The sequence below is a fragment of the Hibiscus syriacus genome, unplaced genomic scaffold (genome assembly GCF_006381635.1).
Source record: "Hibiscus syriacus cultivar Baekdansim isolate YM2019G1 unplaced genomic scaffold, ASM638163v2 tig00004013_pilon, whole genome shotgun sequence".
NCBI classification, from domain to species: domain Eukaryota; kingdom Viridiplantae; phylum Streptophyta; class Magnoliopsida; order Malvales; family Malvaceae; genus Hibiscus; species Hibiscus syriacus.
The window spans coordinates 2,217,800-2,236,769 of NW_024061992.1; the positions used below are offsets into that span (position 1 = coordinate 2,217,800).

Sequence of the window (18,970 nt, forward strand, 5' to 3'; positions counted from 1 at the left end):
ATTCTATTCTTTAACCCTTTTGACAATTTTAGGAATGATTTTAATCGATCAAATGTAAGTAATTTGAATCGAGTCTTTAAATTTTAATTTTAATTTTCGCAATTAAGACATCCGACAAATTGAAATTGTACCGAAAAGGCAGTTCAAGGGTGCTAATCCTTCCTTGATTGTAACCGACTCTAAAATCCGACATATTTCTGATAAAATGCGGATCAGGTAAGATGGTGTCCGTTCAACCTAAATATTGTTTTTAAAATGATCGATGGCGGCTCTAATGTTTTTGTTTAAGTCGAAGCTCAATTCTGGATCCACCCGAAAGACGGTTATGAGAGTGTCTCCGCACATGCTACAATACATGACAATTTGTTGAAAGATAGCTTGAATACAAGTCTTAATAACATCATTTTTTTGTATACAATCTTTGTTTTTACACCTTGTGAATACGGTATTAATACCCTCCTTGAGATATAGATACCTTAAGTATCGATATCATGCAAATAATTTCGATATTCAAACTTAATCTTTTAAAAAATGAAACATTGAAGCTTGAGAAGGTATGGATCCCTTAACAAGATTGATACCTTACAAAATGTTTCAAAAACTATAGTTTTACCTTTTAACCTTTAGAGATTTACAACAAAAAAAAAAAGATTTGACTGCTACTTCTGAAAAAGTATGATGGCTCGATTGTTATGTTATTTGATGTTAATCACTGTAATACCCTTTGCTTTTAAAGTGTATAAATCAAGGATGGATGTACATGGTTTTCTAGGGGAGTTGTTGCACATCTATTATTTTGAGAAAATTGTTAAATTTAATTTAATTTGTTAATAGGAATAGAAAAAAATAAGAAAATTTACGTACCAAATTTTTTTAGAATAAGGTATTAAAATTTTAGATCATATTTTTTAATTTCTAGATCCGTCACTTATATAAATTTCAACAAAAAAATGAAATCTGATACCATTTTTATTTCGATCCTCGAACCTAACATCCGACTTGTATAAAACTACTAAAGAAAACAATGATGTTAAACTTTAAAATAAATCTATTCAAAATTACCCCGAATGATAAAATTATTTACCCAAAATCTCATTGACATGAACTTGAAAATAAAAGTAAAAAGTTTATAAGCAGGAATAGTTCATATCCAAATACATCTTATAATAGATTTTGCCCTCACATCCATATTTGTAATGGGAAGGATGACAAGAAATATTGGATGCATGCATGGCAGACGATGCGAAGAAAGTCGATAGGAATAATCTGCTTTTTCGAAAAAATATATATCGGCAGTTTTTTAATCATTTTCCTTCCAATTGCCAACCAATCAACGCTCCTTATTTTTCTTCTCCTCCTCTTCTTCCTCCCAAATTTGCAAGAATCTTTTTTTTTTAGAATTTACCTTGAGTTTTTTAGGACTGTATCCGCCGCCAGGGCCATGCATGTACTACAATTACCCATTCATTGCACCATCTGCAAGGCCGTTACCAACATCGCCGATCCTCGATCCGCCCCTTCTCCCTCCCAGCTGCCTGCTCCTTCCTCCCACGCGCCTCCTCCGCCTTCCCCCTTCAACCACGCGCCTCCCGGTGACCCTCCCCATGCGCATGGTCGGAAAAGGGCGGTGATCTGTGGGATATCGTATAGATACTCGAGGCACGAAACTCAAGGGTTGCCTTAACGACGCCAAGTGCATGCGTTACCCTCGTCAACAGGTTTAAGTTTCCCGAAGATTCCATTCTCATGCTCACCGGTAATCTTTCTTCTTTGTTTTCCTTTTACTTTTCATCATTAAATTTGGTATTGTTTTTTTTTTCCGAATTGGAATCAATTCTATTGAGCAATATTTGAACGGGCTGTAAATTCTAGGGTTTAAAGATCGAATTTTGACCATAAAAGTTGATAGCTGCCTCAGGGAATCTTTCCTTTATGTATGATGCATTTATTTTATGGTTTTAAATTTGAATTAAATAACTAAAAGAATTTAACTTTCTTTCCTAATGCAGAAGAAGAAACTGATCCCTACAGGCTTCCAACGAAGCATAATTTGAGGGTGGCATTGTATTGGCTAGTTCAAGGTTGCCAACTGGTGATTCTCTGTTGTTTCACTATTCCGGTCACGGTTCGCGGCAACGGAATTACAATGGTGATGAAGTCGACGGCTATGATGAGACCCTTTGTCCTTTGGATTTCGAAACTCAAGGGATGACTGTTGATGATGAGATAAATGCAACTATTGTTCGGCCACTATCTCATGGGTAAAGCTTCACGCAATCATTGATGCTTGCCATAGTGGAACAGTATTGGATTTCCTTTGTATAATGAACAGGTTTGCTGCAGCTTAACATGCTTAAGTGTTGTAACCGTCTTCGAGTGGGTTAAGAATCGGGCTTCTTAAATAAAACATATTAGAGTCGCCACCGATCATTCATTTTTAGAAAAATTTAGGTTGACTGTACACTTTAATTTATCATCTTACATTATCTGTGTTTTACTAAAAATATGTCAAGTTCGGGAGTCGATTACAGTCAATGAAGGATTAACACCCTTATACTGTCATTTCGGTACCAATTTAATTTCTCGGTTGTCTTAATTGCGAAAAAATAAAGGATCAAAATGTTAGATTGAAAAACACATTAAATAAATCAAAGAGGAAGGAAAAAAAAGAATAAAAGTAAATTGAGAAAAGAACACAAAAAGAAATAAAAACTGTTAAAAGAGAAAAATATATATATAATGAAATAAAATAAAATATAATATAATGAAAAAACTAAATTAAAAAATAAAAAATAAAGAAGAAAGTAAAAAAATAGTAAAATAAGAGAATATTGAAAGAGAAATAAAAAATGATGAAATAAACAAATAATAAAAAAATGTGTTAAATTTAGAAGAGAATGAAAATAATAAATAAATAAAAATAAAAATTTAAGGATCAAAATGAAATAAATTGAAATTTATGAATCTATTGATGATAAAGATGAGCTGCAAGAAAAAAAATTAAAAGGTTAGGGGACTGAATTGCAAAATGTAGTAAATATAACCATGGATTAAATTGAAATAATTCAAAATAAGAGGGTAATTGCAATAGGTGACCAAAAATTACACATCAACTTTTAGGGACAACGAAAATAATTTAAGAATCTTGTATTTACACTCGGGTCCCAAATAGCCCAAAAATCCTTAAAATTTCATTCTATCTTATTTCACCAAAACATCCCCGTCCCTCTTCTCAAATGCTCTCAACTCTCTCCGCTCGACTGAATGGGGCCACGCTTTAGCCCCGCATTGTCGCCCAGCCGCCGAGAAAAACCAAACGTTACCTTTCAAAAGCCCACGTTACCCCGAGGTCGGATCTAGCCCCCAAACCTCCTAAAACATCCCCGAATGGTGTAGATCTACGACAAAAGGTCCCAGGTTTTACCTTTTTCGACGTGCTCCGGCGACTTTTGGTTTCCCCCTCGATCGTGCTTCCCTTCACCTAGTGGCCTTTGATGAAGGCTTTGATTTTTTTTGTTTCAAACATTTGTTTTGCTTGTTATTTTGCTTGGTTTGCTGTTAGGATTTTTCTTGGTATTTTTCGTGGTGTCGGTTGCTGTGGTATTTTGGGTTTCTGGTGTGTGTTGGTTTGTGGTATTTGGCTCGGGTTTCTCTGTGTTCTTCTCGTTGTATGACTGGAGGCTTTTATAGCCGTAACCGACCATTGTGGTCCCAAATATCTCGGGATATTGGGGTGATGCTGATTTTTCTGGGATGGTTCAGTCACGTTCGGCGTCGTTCGTTGTTGGTGCGGCCATAAAACTCGGGATGAGGCAATCCTGGATTGTTCGGCCAGAAATCCCGCTGGTTACTGGCGCGTGGCCTCTACGTGCGCTCCTTGCTTCCTCGTGCGACGCCCTGATTAACATGAAACCAAGCTCTGTTGGGCTCACCGGTCGGATTGGGTCAGGCCTGCTTCCGGTTCTAGGCCCATTGGAATACTGGACCTGTTCCAAAATAAAAAAAAAATAAATAAATAATGAAATAAATAATAAATAAAATAAAATAATAAAATGTAATAATAACAACTATATAGATTATTATATGTTTTCGAAAAATTTTTTAAATATATATTATACGTTTTCAAAATCATTTAAAAACATATTATACATTTTCAAAACCGTTTTGAAAACTATATTATATGTTTTCAAAACCGTTTTAAAAAACTATATATTATATGTTTTCAAAACTATTTTAAAACCTATATATATACGTTTTCCAAACTATTTAAAAAACTATATACTATATGTTTTCGAACCGTTTTAAAAACTATATATTATACGTTTTCAAAAACTATTTTTAAAAACTATATATTACATTTTCCAACTATTTTGAAAAACTATATACTATATGTTTTCAAAATCGTTTTAAAAACTATATTATACGTTTCTAAAACTATTTTAAAAACTATATATTATACGTGTTTTTGCAAAAAATACAAGTTTTCAAAAACTATATTTTATATTTATATACTATGCATACAAATAATAAAGACCCCGGACGGAAATAAGTGTCTAACAACTGCCCCTCTTTGCCCATTTATCGTGAAACAAGAAATTGGGCAAAGATAAAAGGACACAAATTTTCGTTCGGGACTTGCAAGCAAGCTTGTTGTCTATCTCTGAATTTGAAATCCGACTCAATGATGCAGTTCGCTCTTTTATCGAATATTCTCCTTCGCGGAGTTGAAATTCGACTTAAAAATACAAGATGACTTCCTGTTGTGGAGTTATATTACGGGTGACTCATTCGTCGTAAAGTTGAGTTGATCTTGAATGTCTTTGAACACGATACCTTTGTCATGAAGTTGAAATCATGGTTGACCCCATCGTCCTGAAGTTGAGTCGGTTGAGCATGATATCATTCGCTCCAAAGTTGAAATCTAGCTCAATGTTTGGAGTAGAATGAAAGTCGTCGTCGTTCTCTTCAAGCCCAATACCCTTCGTTGTGAAGTTGGAATTTGACTAGATGACCTTCGTTGAGAGATATTTTCTTTTTGTTGTAGATAACTCCTTCATTGTGAAGTTAAGTTGATCTATTGGGCATGATATTCTTCGTCGCGAAGTTGAAATCGTGAGTGACTCCCCTGTCGGTTAGTTGAGTCCCAATTGAGTATGTTTTCTAAGTCGGATGTCCTTCGTGTGAAGTTGAAATCCAACTTTGAGACTGTATTGTTTTGAGTTTTCTTTGTTCAATATTCTTCGTCTTGAAGTTAAATTGACCTGACAAAATCTGCAAAATTATGCATATATGCGATGCTATGAATGCAATGTTCTTATGTATACTTAAAATGCATATGCATATATATTTATTTTAGGGTTTAGAGAGAATCTCAATCTCTTGTTGTCATTCTGGATGACTCTTGATTTTTGCCAATCTTGAATTTCTGATCCTTGATTTTGGACTCTTCACGGGCTTTGGTCTGATATACACTATTGGAACTTGCTAAAATAAGCTTTACTTCTAGTATTGATTTAATAATGCCTTTTTATTTCTCAATGAACTAGTATTCAAGTCATTCTTTCGAGTATGGTGCAAGACCTTTATTAGCTTCTGAACATCTGGATTTTCAGGAAATCTTTGCGCAATAATATGCAATGATCTTTTCCAAATGTGAATATATTATTTAACTCAATGGAAGATGCTTAAAAAATTAATTTTCATTTCGAGATACGACCATATTATTTTTCATGATGAAAAAGAATACATGGCAAACATTATAAAGAGTCAAGATATACAGGAGTACAAGTAAATGTCCTAGATCTCGATAATGCAGACGCTTCTGAACTGGTGCACCGTTAAATGACTTTTGAGTGCAGCTTTTGTCAAAGGGACTTCGAAAATGTGACAATGTTTGGAAAGCGCATAGTTCCTTCCAAATTACTAAATTTCCTGTAGACTTGGATGCCGCAATATTTTATTTCCTCTATCTGGGACCTTTCCAGCGTGAATCATGCATCGTTACCCAAGCTTACCTTTCGGGTTTTCAACTTGGATCCTCCATTGCTTTCAAGACGCCCTTTGCGGGTTTTCATATTGAACCCACCTTATTTTGTTCTTTGTTTATTTTTTTAATTTAGAGAACCCTTTCGGGTTTTCACTCTAAATTTTTTTTAAGAACTTCAACTTAGGGTGCCCTTCCGAGTTTTCACCTTAAGCGAAATATTTCTTGACTGCGTCAAAGTTTACAGGATTAGGTAGTTCCAACCCGTCTATTTCAATCAAGATCAGTGCTCCTCCGGAGAAGGCTTTTTTCACAACATAAGGCCTTTCCCAATTTGGCATCCACTTTTCTCTGAAGTTCTTTTAGATTGGCCAGATCTTTTTCAATACAAGATCTCCTTCATGTAATACTCTTGGGCGCACCTTCTTGTTGTGTGCTTGGATCATTCGTTTTTGGTAGAGTTGACCATGGTTAACGGCTTTCAACCTCTTCTCTTCTATTAGGTTCAATTGATCATATAGAGTTTGCACCCATTCTACATCATCTCCACTTCAATGGGCAATACCGCCTCTATTCCATATGCTAATGAAAATAGGGTTGCCTGAGTCAAAGTTCGTACCAAAGTTCAGTAAGCAAACAAGGCAAAAGGTAATTTCTCATGTCAATCCTTGTATGTCTCAGTCGCTTTCTCCACTATTTCTCGATATTTATTTGCAACTTCTACGGCTCCATTCATCTTTGGTCGATAAGCAGTGGAGTTGTGATGCTTTATGTTAATTGTTCACAAGCATCTCAATCATCTTGTTGTTCAAGTTTGTTTCATTATCGGTAATAATTCTTTCTGGTAAACTATACCAACATATGATCTCCTTTTTCAAGAACTTTTAAATAGTAGACTAAGCGACACTAGCGTATGATGCACCTCCACCCATTTGGGTAAAATAGTCAATTGCCATGAATGAACCGATGATCGTTTAAAGCTTTGGATGGATTTGTCCAATTACATCCATCCCTATATAGAAAAGGGCCCATGGTGTCGTCATCACATGAAGAGGGCGAGGCAGAACATTTATTTATCCCCATATATTTAGCACTTATAATCTTCTAGCATAGTTGTTTAGTCACTCTCCAATGTAGACCAAAAGTATATGCATCTCATAACTTGTCTGGCCATCATGTCTGTTTGCATGAGTTCTATAAACTCTGTCATGTATTTCCTCCAATATCTTTACTTCTTCTGCCTCTACACATCTTAACAAGACTTGATCATGGCTTTTGTATAAGACTTCTCTGTTAAGAACATATCAGCCGCAATCCTTTTGATTGTTTTTTTGTCAATTTCGGTGGCTTCTTCTGGATAGCTTTGATTCTTAATGTATTGTAGAATGTCATGGTACCAAGTTTGGTGTCTTTTATCTCTTCGATTTGGTAACAATGAGCCGGTACTCATATGACTGCATGTCAATTGGCATCATATCCGATCCCCGCCAGCTTTGAATGTTGCTGCCAAGGCAGCTAAGACATCAACCCATTTGGTTTTCTTCTCTAGCACTAGTGGAAAGTGACTTCGTCAAACTTTTAGAGTAGATCCAATATGAGTTTTTGTATTCCATCAGTTTAGCATCTTTTATCTCTTACTCTCCTTAGAGTTGATAGATTACTAGGCAGAATCTCCGTGTACCGAAAAGTCTTTATATTCTGTCTAATAGCAGCTTGAATCCCTAAATCATAAGCTTCATACTCTGCCTTGTTGTTAGTGCAATCAAAGTTCAATCTGCTAGTGAACGGTAATGATTTCCTTTGGGTGAAACCAAAATAGGCCCAATGTCGTGTCCAATGCATTTGATGCACTATACAAATGCATTTTACAGGAATCACATGTGGAAGTATTTGTTTCTTCATTTTGCAAATCAAAGTCCAGGGGCTCGTAATTTTCAGAAGTTTTGCTTGCCAAGAAGTCCACTATGGCATTTCCATTTATAACCTTTTGGCCAACGTATTCAATGTCAAATTCTGATAATAGCTTCTGCCATCGGCTAACCTTCCAGAGAGAGCATACACCCACATCATGTATTCCGCGGATCTAACTTAGAAATCACGAAGTGGTGTGGTACAACATGTATGTCTGAGTCTTCGTGTAGCCCAGACAAAAGCACAACAAACTTTTTCAATATGTGGGTATCTAGACTCGCAATCGGTGAACTTCTTGATTAGGTAGTAAATAGCTCGTTCTTTTCTTCCAGACTCATCATGTTGGCCCATGCCACATACGATCAAATTCTCAAAGATGGATAAATAAAATAAGGTTTACCCGTGATGGGAGACATTAAGACATGAGTGTGAGACAATACTCTTTTATTTTCTCGAATTAGTCTGGAAGTCCTCATTCCATGCTCCATAATTGTTCTTTCGGAGAAGATGAAAAATTAGATCATAATTTTCCGTCAACTAAGATAAGAATCGAGCGAGCGATGTAGTTTAGTTACCTAAAAACCTCTAACTTCTTTCTATGTTCGTGGGGAAGGTAAGTTCTGAATGGCCTTGACTTTGTCTGGATCAACCTCAATACCTTTCTTGCTAACAAATCCTAATACTTTCCAGATGTTACCCCAAAGGTACACTTGTTGGATTAAGTCTCAACTAGAACTTTCTCAATCTTTGGAAGAGTTTTCTCAGATTCTCGACAGTTCATCTTTAGTTTGTGCCTTGAAATTATGTCATTGACATAAACTTCAATCTCCTTATATATCTGTCATGAATAAGGTCACCATAGCTCTTTGGTATATTGCCCCAACATTCTTTAATCCGAAAGGCATTACCTTGTAACAAAATGTTCCCCACTTGTGACGACGTGGTTTTCTCCATGTTATTTGGATGCATTTTAATCTTGTTGTATCCTGAGAATCCGTCCATGAATGAGAAGAAAGCATTTTCCCACCATATTACACCAGAGTATCTATATGCGGCAAGGGGAAGTTATTTTAGGACTCCTTATTGAGGTCTCGGTAGTCGACACACATGCGCACTTTTTCATCCTTACTTGGCACTGCACTATGTTAGCTATCCATTCCAAATACTTGGCCACTTGACAAAAGCCAGCATCAAATTGTTTCTTGACTTCTTTTTATTTTAAGAAGCTTTTAGGTTTCATCACCTTAGTTTGTTGTACGGTTTGATTCTGGCTTGATGGGAAGTTTGTGGACTACCATATGTGTCTAGCCCAGACATGTCTTGATACGACCATACGACACATTTGTACTCTTGAATTAAGTCTATCAAGCTTTGCCCTTCCGATTAAGTGTCATGAAAATTTTAACTTCATTCTTTTCCTCTTGTGCCAAATTCAAAACCTCGATTTTCTCTTCATGTGGCAATTTGTTTGTCTTCTCTTTTCACCATTCTTAATAATCAAAAGTAAGTTGCTTCTTTATTGTTACATTCATCATTTCCTCAAGCAACTGAGCTACTCAAAATCCATCTTCGGGTCAGAATCATCATTGTCCGAATCATTATCTGAGGCCCTGAAAGGGAAATGAGAAGAAAAATGTGTATATGCGAGAGAAAAGTATCTCACATGGAAGAAAAGTTAAATATGAAAGAATGTAAATGAGAAGGAATAAATTTTTGTCAGAAAAGAAATTGCATCTTTTATTGAAATGAATAAAACAATTTATTAACCTTACAAAATATCACCTATTGCCCCAGGTATAGGCAAATAGGAAAGTCTGAGTATTACTCTGAAAGATTTGAAAACCACATGTAGTTCTTCAGCAATCCAGTTGTTAAGCACAAATCCCTACGGTAGTGGACGGATCCCAATCCTATCACTATCTTCAATGTCATGCTCAAGTCTTTCAGAACTTCTTTATATTAGGTAAGGTCATTCATTGATTCTTCCTCAAAAGAATAACCACCAAACCTGAATGTACTATTAAGAGGGGAAAATACATCAACTTCCCTTTAATTTCTTCTCCAGTCAATCTTGCCCTTCTTCTTTCTTGGCATTTTTGAATCTTTTTTATTCTATTGATGACTCGGCTAAAATCCGAGCCCGAATTGATCTAGCTTGACAATAGGAACATGGTCTGACTATTCCTTGTAAAGAACTCTCAAAACCTATCTTATAAGTGGTAGGTCCTATGGTCAATGGTGCCTCAATTTTGTCGAGCACTTCTCTTTGTCCCATAGAATGCTCGAACCATACTCTGGCATGTTCTCACGTGGGAAGTATCCATTGGTAGCCTTTTCAGAGTAACCAAAGGCATCACATTAAGGGAATCCATTGTCAATTACACACTTGGCAAGGCATGTCCCTTGCAATGAGTGGTGATGTTTAATGCTTTAACTTGACTTCTTCCTCTGGACGAAATCTCATCATCAGAAAATGAGATGAGATTATCAACTTGGATGTTGTTAACTAGTCAATCCATCTTGTTGACTGGTATGTCTTTCGACACAAGTGTCTGATTTAAGACTTTCAGTGCCTCTCTATGTGCCTCCGAACCTAGCAGCAGTGCCAACATTGAATACGTGTTGGCATTTTATGTAATTGTTTCATGATGTACTCCTGTGTTTTAGAAATTTTAGGAACTCTACAACCTCTTCTTCCATTATTTGATCATTTACTGCTAGCACGTCCCCTATGAATGGTTCAAGTGGTCTCTGGGTATGTTAGGCTTTTAGGAGTAGTATTTCCCAATAGTATGCCCCATTTTGTTGACATCTTCCTTCAAAGTACTTACTTGACATTCATACTTCTAATTTACTTGTTTGTTATCCTTGTAAGGCAAAGGTCTTGGTGCCACTATCACCACCTTTGCTGGTGCTTTATTGTTACCGTTACTTTAAGGGTGATTACCAGGTATGGCCCGTGCCATATACACTTTCAGATGAATCTGCAGCCACAAATATCAGCTTCTGGAGTGTCCTTGACTTCCTCATAGAATTCTAGCTCCTTCTTATCCATCATGATCTGGATTAAAGTTTTAAATTCTGAACAATCTTGCACATCATGTCCTTCTTCATTGTGGTAATAACAATTGTTACCATCTTCACATCTGGTGTGTCAGAATGTGGTGCAAGAAATCCTGCTTTTACCATATGCCTCCATACCCAGGTTAGAGGAGATTTATTTTAGAAACACTTTGTTTGACCCTCTTGATTCTCTCCTTGACGATTGTATTAACTCCATTTTCTTGGTGGTTAGGCAGAGGGTTATGTTCAACGTTTGGGGAGTCTGGATTATTGAAATGAATCTAGTTCCTGTTGCGCATCTGTTGCACGATTCTTTTGAAATGAGGCGATTCTCGATGGCAATGCCCTGGAAATCCACCATGATATTCACAATGTGCATTTCCATTATACCACTGGGTATAGGGGCTTTAAAGGTTCCATTAGTTAAGGTGACACCACGTGTGTGTGTCAAAGAACTACTGATAGAGTTTCTTATAAGTCATGCATATAGGATCGAAATGTTCTCTCTCTTTCTTTTCTTGGTTCCCTTTAGTCTTATTTAGAAGTATCTGATGGTATAACTATGGCTGGCTTTGAGTTAGAGACCATAACACCTTTGCTAGTGTTAAAAGAATTGATGTTATTGATCTCTCATTATCTTTTCTTTATAGGAGGACTTCTGCTAGACTCACCTCATTCAATTTTTTCCTTGCTTAATGGTTGTTTCCACCATCTCCCCGGCTATAACCAAATTAGAGAAGTTTCTGGACATAATGGAAACCAAATGCCCAATGTAAGGGGCCTTCAAGGTATGTACGAAGAGCTTCCTTGTCTCTTTTCATCCAAGGGCAGATGAACTTGCACAGTTAAATCCCTTCATCGCTGTGCATACTGTCAGAAACTTTCGTTATGCTTCTTTTCCATGCCCTGTAGCATAACACGATCTGCTAATGTCGTTTACGTGCTTGTCTGTTCCAAGAATGACTTGGCGAGATCTTTCCATGTTTGAATGTGTAGTGGTTCAGCTGATTGTACCACCTGATAGCTGAACCTGCGAAACACTTCTGAAGTAGTGAATTAGGAGTTGGTCATTCCTACGTATCCTCATCTTTCGACAGAACATGGTAATGTGAGCTGAAGGGAAACTGTTCCCATCAAACTTTTCGAAGTCTAAGACTTTAAATTTTAATGAATAATCAAATCTAGGACTAGGCTTAATTTCAAAGCATCAACTCCATAATAGTCGATATCCCCTTTAACCGTCTTCATCTGATCTTCTAACTGCTTGATCTTTTCCTCCATTTTCTTGCCTTGTCCTCTTCATCAAGATTCGTTATATGGTAGTCGTCTAGATTATTCTCAGGATGGATATAGAAGCCTGTACTTTACAGCAGATGATGCTTGTGCTTTTGCAGTAGATGATCCCCTTGAAGTCCTGGTAAGATTCTTGGCGAGATAACCATCTGTGGGTTAGGTGGCACAGTTACTCCTTCAGATGTCCCTACCCCATGAGTACTTGCCTGATTCAAGCCAGATAACTTTGCAAGATTTTATCAACCAAAGACTCTGGCTTTTAGTGATTGATTCCAGAGTACTTTGATTATTCTGACTTATTTTTTCTTCAAGCTCCCTTTGTAACCTCACATGTTCTCTTCGAGTTGAGCAATCTTAGCTTCCATTTTCCTCTTCTTTGAACGAGTATTAAAGTATGTAAAAATACATTATGCATGAAATTTTTGAGGCACTGATCCAAAAAACGTGTTTGTTATTATAAATAATCTTTATTGGGACAAAAGTGATATTTCTAAGAGATAAAAACAACTCAAATGTACATCATGATTAAATCGTCTAGACCCGAACGGCTTCTAATAGGTTGACAAGTCTTCTTCCTTCGTCTGTCACCGGCTGAATACCTTGTTGGACCACTTCAGCTTCTCTCGCCAAACTGTGCAAGTGATGTTCCCTTTCTGTACTTTCTCTAAGAAGTCTCGAATAACATATCTCTGGATTTCACCCTTTGCTGATCTTGCTCCAACGAAACACCATTGAAGTCCTCCATCAAAGGGAACTACGTGAAGCTCACTTGCATGCTTCTTGAACTTGTCAACAATGGCCTCCAATTCAGTTATCTTTTTGCCATCATGTTTTTTTTTGTCTTTGAGGGACCTTTCCAGATTAATAACCTTGGTCCTCAATCGTTTGTTCTGGTTGTTAGCTTTCTAACAACGTCTATAGGAAGTCTTTATCTGTTCTTTTTAGTGTCTCTTTTTCATCTTATCCTTCAAACTTCATTTTCAGACTGGTGGTTTCACTTTTTTATATTCGGAAGATCTTTTCAGACTAGAGTTGTTCTGAACTTGCTCTTAATACCCCTTTCTCAGTCTTCCAACTTAAAGCATATTTCTTTTATTCCTTTTCTAGCCTGTCTACTCGATCATTTTGAGTATCATCATCTAACTTCAATTGGAATCTTTTGGCCTCTAGATCCCTTAGTCTTTGTTTCAAGCTCATCTTTTTTAGATTTGAAGTCTTTATTTGCTATCTCTAAGGGAACTGGTTTAAGATGCTCTTCCATGGTCCGAGTATCTTTATGATCTAGTACAGGAATGGTGTCATTCTTCTTAGCTCTCCATTCCAAATAATCTAGAGTAAGCATGTCTTTAGCAGCCACAAATCCATATGGAATATCTTTTTCCATGACTCAGTTAAATCTTTGACCTTTTTTTGTAGTTGTCCTCATGGTATGCGAATATGATCCAAATATTCCATGTGTAGTTGGGATAAACTGATGTGCCCCATACTGCCGAAGTGCCAAAACGGAGAATAGCTGACTCATCCCCATAATCCAAATAACATTATGATTCCTGAGTCCACATCGATAAATGATGTCATATGGGTCAACTAGGGGGCTCTCCAAACAATGTCCTTATTTTGAAAGTGTGTGAATACCATTACCCATTTTTCTTTCGGGATGCCTTCTTGCCACTTTAGTGTAAGGAATTCCTCCAAAGAAGAGTAAGTGGTGTTGAATTGGCGGTAAGAAATCCTATCAGTCTTCCAGAAGTAAGTATGAATCCAAACATAAAGAAGTTTGTGGGATAAATCTTCATCCCCTAGTATTTCTGCAATAGTTTAGTGAATGAAAAGTTTAAGCTAATATTGTTGGTTCACTCGCTTAGCTAGTTGTTCAAACAGTTCCACCAAAGCCACCTCGATGTATCCCAAAGTTTTAGGAAGATAACAAGCCGTAGATACTTAGTGCGAAAAGGTCAATCACCTTCTATTCATATGGATGATTGTTCAATAATTATTTGATATAGGTCCAAGCAATTCCTTCTCCTTTACCTTTGCATTAATCCGTTCAGTTACCCACTTTTCATCTACCCCTGCAACCTTTGCCTACACATTCTTGAAAGGATGACTTTTGATGTACTTGGTGTAGACCCGGTCCATTCTGAGTCCTTCACAATGTAGTGAAGGAGTCTACTCTTCAATTTTGGGCACCATGTCTTCTTGATTGAATGTAAAACAGTTGTACCCTAGATTCCAAAATTACACTAAAGCTCGAATTAGGGGCTCATCTATCTTGACATAGAGTAGAAGCCTGATATCACTATACCGCTGGCAGAATCTATGTTTCTTTTCATTTTTCCAACTGTCCCAAATGCTCTGCAACTCTTGAACACCGTTTTGTTTAAGGATGATAGAAGCATAACCAACATTTCTGACACGTAGTTACCTTACAGTCTATCTCCCTTTTTCTTCTGGGTTTTCTCTGACCATAGACGAACCTCTGTATTTCACCTCTTGCACTACAACCCCTTTATCCATTAATGCAAATTATTTATGTTTAACGAACACTTTTTGTGGATCAACACTTCTTTAAATGATGCAAATGGAAAAAGTAAAAGAAAACAACATGGAAACAAGTTAGTAAGATAAAATAATAATAATTAAAATAAAGATTCCTAGCCCACACGATATCTACCCCATATGTTTCTCTATCACGCATGTTAATTTTGAGCAAGTTCTAACCGCATATATTTCTAGTTCGCATACTTTGAACAAAAAATAAAACAGGAAATAACTCAAGCATCTTAGGTTTTGAAATTGAGTGTCGGGGTAGGCTCTAATTCCTTGTAGTCTCCCGGTTTAGGTTCTAAAAAAGGTACCCGAGTTCTCATTCTTGGTGCCCTTGGGCTTGCCAGACCCTCAGTCCAAAGCCCATTACAAGTTTGTTTGGACCACGTTAAACTCGAGAGATGACACATTCCTTATGTTTGTACGTAGAATAAATTCACACGAAACATAAGGTATATGAATCCCGAAGGTTACTTGCTAGGCATGTACAGAGAATAAATTGTCACGAAGGTGGCGCTTCACATCCACTTACGAAAAGGTTTAGCGCTCAGGTATAGAGCCTGAGAGAATTTTGAAAAGCTGAAATCATTAAAAAATCAGTACAATTATTTATTTAAAAAAATAATCAAAGATAAATAATAAGGATCGAATAGACAATTAAAATTCAAACTTATAATTTTGCTTTAAAAAACAACCAAAAATTAATTTTGGCCTGACTCACTTACCTTTCCCCAACATAGTCGCCAAGTTGTCGTAACCGTTATTTGGGTGGGCCCGAAATCAGGCTTCGACTTAAATAAAATAAGTTAGAGCCGCCACCGATCATTCATTTTTAGAAAAATTTAGGTTGATCAGACACCTTAATTTACCATCTTACCTGATCTGCGTTTTACCGGAAATATATAGGATTCGGGAGTCGATTACAATCAAAGAAGGATTAGCACCCTTGTACTACCCTTTCGGTACCAATTTAATATGTCGATTGTCTTAATTGCAAAAAATTAAAAGTTAAATTAAAATTTAAAGATTGGATCTGAATTACTTACCTTTGACCAATTAAAACTGCCCCTAACAGTAAAAAATGTTAGATTGAAAAACAAATATTAGATAAATCAAAGAGGGAGAAAAAAAAAAGAAAAAAAAGTTAATTGAGAAAATAACACAAAAAAAGAAATAAAAAATATTAAAAGAGAAAAATATAATATAATATCATATTTAAAAACTAAATTAAAAAAGAAAAAATGAAGAAAAAAGTAATAAAATAAGAGAATTTTGAAAGAAAAAGAAAAATTATGAAACAATGTTTAAAAATAATAATAAAAAGAATGAAAAACATGTTAAAGTTAGAAGAAATTAAAAAAATAAACAATAAAAAAGATAAATAAATAAAATTTAAGGATTAAAATGAAACAAATTGAAATTTATGGATCAAATTGATGCTAAAGATGAGCTAAAAAAAGATTAAAAGGTTAGGGGACTAAATTGCAAAATGTATCAAATATAATCACTGATTAAATTGAAATAATTCAAAATAAGAGGATAAATTTGCAATAGGTGACCAAATGAATTACGCATCAAACTTTCAGGGACTGTGAAAATAATTTAAGAATCATGTATTTACACTTGAGTCCTCCTTATAAACAGCCAAAAATCCTTAATAATTTCATTCTATATCATTTCACCAAAACATCCCCTCCCTTTTCTTAAATGCTCAACTCTCCCACTTGGCCGAATGACCGACCACCGCTTTAGCCCCGCATCGCTTCCCAACGGTCGGAAAAACCAAACTAACACCTTTTGAAAGCCCACGTTACCTCGAGGTGGATCTAGCCCCCAAACCTCCTAAAACAACCCCGAATGGCGTAGATCTACGCCAAAAGGTCCTGAGTTTACCTTTTCGACGTGCTCCGGCGACTTTGGTTTCCATCACGACCGTGCTTCTCTTTGCCTAGCGGCCTTTGATGAAGGCTTTGATTTTTGTGTTGATTCGAACGTTTTTTTGCTTGTATTTTGCTTGGTTAGTTGTTAGGATTTTTCTTGGTATTTTTTGTGGTGTTCGATTGCTGTTGGTATTTTTTGGGTTTTCCAATGTGTTGTGTTTGTGGTATTTGGCTTGGGTTTCTCTGTGTTCTTCTCGTTGTATGACCAGAGGCTTTATAGCCCCGTAACTGGTCATTGTGGTCGAATATCTCGGGATATTGGGGTGTTGTCGATTTTTCGAGATGGTTCAGTCCGTTCGGCGTCGTTGGTTGTTGGGCCGAAAATCCCGCTGGTTACTGGCGCGTAGCCTCCACGCGTGCGATGTTTCCTCTCGTGCAGCACTCCTGATTAATATGAAACCCTATCTCTGTTGGGCTCATCGGGTTGGTTAGCTGGGTCAGACCTACCTACCCGGTCTGCTAGGCCCTTGGATTGCTGGACCTAGACCTTGACCGAAATAAAAATAAAAATAATAAATAAATAAATAATAATAAATAAAAAATAATATGTAATAATAACAACTATATAGTATTATATTATATGTTTTCAAAAAAGTTTTTAAAATATATATTATACGTTTTCAAAATCCTTTAAAAAATGTATATTATACGTTTTTAAAACCATTTCGAAAACTATATTATATATGTTTTCAAAACTGTTTTTAAAAACTATATTATACGTTTTCAAAACTTTTTAAAAACTATATATTATACATTTTCCAAACTATTTTAAAAACTATATACCATATGTTTTCAAAACCATTTTAAAAATTATATATTATACATTTTCAAAACTATTTTTAAAAACTATATATTATACGCTTTCCAAACTATTTTGAAAAACTCTATATTATACGCTTTTAAAATTATTTTAAAAACTATATATTAAACGTTTTTTTTAAAACAAGTTTTCATAAATTATATTATATATTTATATATACTATGCTATACAGTATAATAAAGACATCGGATGAAAATAAGTGTCTACATATGTACCCTAACTTTTAATCGAGATTCCCTTCTAATTTTGTTAGAAACAGAATCTCCATTCTAAAGAGATAAATTTAGTTTGCATATCGGGAAGAAAAGTGTTCCGTGTTATGCATGGTAGATGAAGAGAAAAAGGTTCTTTAAAGGACCTAATTATGGTCTAGGGTTGACCCATAAACTTTTCATACCCTTTGGAGGTTTAGTTTGTGGTTAACTATGCTGTTTTATAACTTTGAAGACCAGAAGTTGATGCGTTGTTTTTGTCCAGGGTTGGACAGTATGTATGGGAGGATCATCGTCCTGCATCGGGTTTATGGAAGGGAACAAGTGGTGGAGAAGTAATCTCCTTCAGTGGTTGTGATGATGATCAAACCTCTGCTGATACATCTGTAAGATTCTTGAAAACTGATTGCATGTCTTGAAACTTCAATTCTGTTGGCACTTTAGATTTCAAAGACAATATATTGCCATGACATTTTGTTTCATCCAAGCCATTGAGAGGGGGCATGGGGCTACATATGGGAGCATTCTCACTGCAATGCGCCAAGCGATTCGAAGTGTAGGTAGTGGTGGTGACCTTATTGGTGGTGCTGTTACATCCCTCGTCACCATGCGTTTGACAGGAGGTAGATCTGCTGGACTTGGTGGTGGGTTGAGGCAGGTAATATTCCCATGTTCAATTATTTAAGGAAAACCCCTGTTTCTCCGACTTATCAGTTTAGATTCCATTCCTCCAAAAAAAAAAAAAGAGTGCTTTGATTGATTGTATAGTAGGGCATTCCTATAAAAAAAAATGTATAGTATGGATCTTTCAAACACACCATACATACTCAACTCAAACATCCTCATGCTAAGCAACTAGGTTGATATATGCGCGAAAATGATAATGCAGATGCATGTGGAATCAGCATATATTCTGCCAACTAATTGACATGTTTGGAACAAACATTGGTAAAATCTTTGTTAAAACAACCAAAACTTTGAACTTGTCTCTTTGATGTTTTACAATATCATTCTTTTAAGCCAAGTTCATTGAGATTTTGGATTTGGCATTAGAATAAAGAGAAGAAATATTCGTTATTTGAAGATGTATTATTTTGTTTAATTTTATTTATTATTAATTTTAAATTTTTATTTATACTAATTCTTTTTTATAGTGTGATAAATTATTTTATAATAATTAAGCCTTTCCTTGGGTAAAATT

The 18,970-nt window shown here is 35.8% G+C and overlaps 1 pseudogene; it reads left to right on the top strand.

Annotated features, from left to right (window-relative positions):
- Positions 1-1,372: 1,372 nt before the first annotated feature.
- Positions 1,373-18,517, top strand: LOC120186720 (annotated as a pseudogene).
- Positions 18,518-18,970: the final 453 nt, after the last annotated feature.